The sequence below is a fragment of the Sinocyclocheilus anshuiensis genome, unplaced genomic scaffold (assembly GCF_001515605.1).
Source record: "Sinocyclocheilus anshuiensis isolate Anshui unplaced genomic scaffold, SAMN03320099.WGS_v1.1 scaffold951, whole genome shotgun sequence".
NCBI lineage: Eukaryota > Metazoa > Chordata > Actinopteri > Cypriniformes > Cyprinidae > Sinocyclocheilus > Sinocyclocheilus anshuiensis.
Genome location: NW_015546073.1, coordinates 270,306 through 271,644, shown reverse-complemented (window position 1 = coordinate 271,644; position 1,339 = coordinate 270,306).

Here is a 1,339-nt window from a genome sequence, read left to right as displayed (position 1 = left end):
CACACACACACACACACACACACACACACACATACACATAAAACTTATATTCAAAAGAATATATGTCAATGTAATATATAAATGTTCTTATATATAAAGCATGTCTGTGAGAGAGAGACAGACTCTCTGTTAGAGAGGGAGTTTGAGTGTGTATTTCATTGTCTACAGAAAAGGAACAGGGTAGATGAAAATGTACTGTAAGCTTCTGATGTGTCCGCCGTGTTTATTTTGTTAAAGCTGAGATTTGGTGCCTTACAAATATGCGTATTCAAACACAAACAAGCACTTCACAGTACTGAGCAGTGAAGGCATTTACTATTATGGCTTTACACATGGAGTGTGTGTGTGTTAGCCTCGCTCTTCAGAGGGCAGTAAGTTCGGGGCTCTCTGATGAACAGCACATGTTTGATTGTGCCGTGCACCTTGAGTCTGGATGTGTTTAAGCTTCCACAGATCGTTGGGTAGCATTAAAGGTGACATATTATGCCCCTTTTTACAATATGTAATATGAGTCTCTGGTGTCCCGATGCACCGGGGACCTGATTATAGCACTTAAAACCTGGAAAAGTCAGATTTTCATGATATGTCACCTTTAAGTAAGTGGGGTCTGGGTCACAGGGAAAAAGAGAGAGAGATCAATTTGAGCCATAATGTGCTCCCAACTTCCTCAAACACTTGAACCCAGGATCAGTTTATGAAATCATTCATATATTTTCAAAAACAGGCAATTATTACAGAAGCCAGACTAACTCTGTTCTATGTTATGCATAAACATAAATTATATCATAAACTGTACTACACCTTCTTTAAAAAAAAAAAATCAAAACCTTAAACCCTAAACGGAGACAGATGGCATAATTCTGTAATCAAGTATTAAAGAAATCATTCACCTAGAAATGAACATTCTGTCATTGTTTACGCACTCTCATTTTGTTCCAAATCCATATGGTTTTCTAAAGTAGATCAAAAAATGAAATATTTTGAAAAATCTTCACATACTGTAGGTATTTCCCATACAATGACAGTTCAATGACAAAACAATGACAAAAATGCTCATGTTTAAAGACTATAGAGACTTCCGAGCCAGTGGCAAATTCCAGAAGATTTGGCCGAGGTGAGGCTGTTCTCGGTGGGTTCATGAGCGCTGAATGGCCGCTGACGCCCTGGAGCTTACATCTCCGAAAGAGTCGAAGCACATTTTCAAATAGACGTCATCTTTGTTAACAAACTGCATATCTGAAATCTAAACAACTACGTTTTCACCTAAAAAAACTACATTCTGTGACACAAAAACAGTATTATTTATAAAAAATTATAGTGATTTGGGTATATATATATA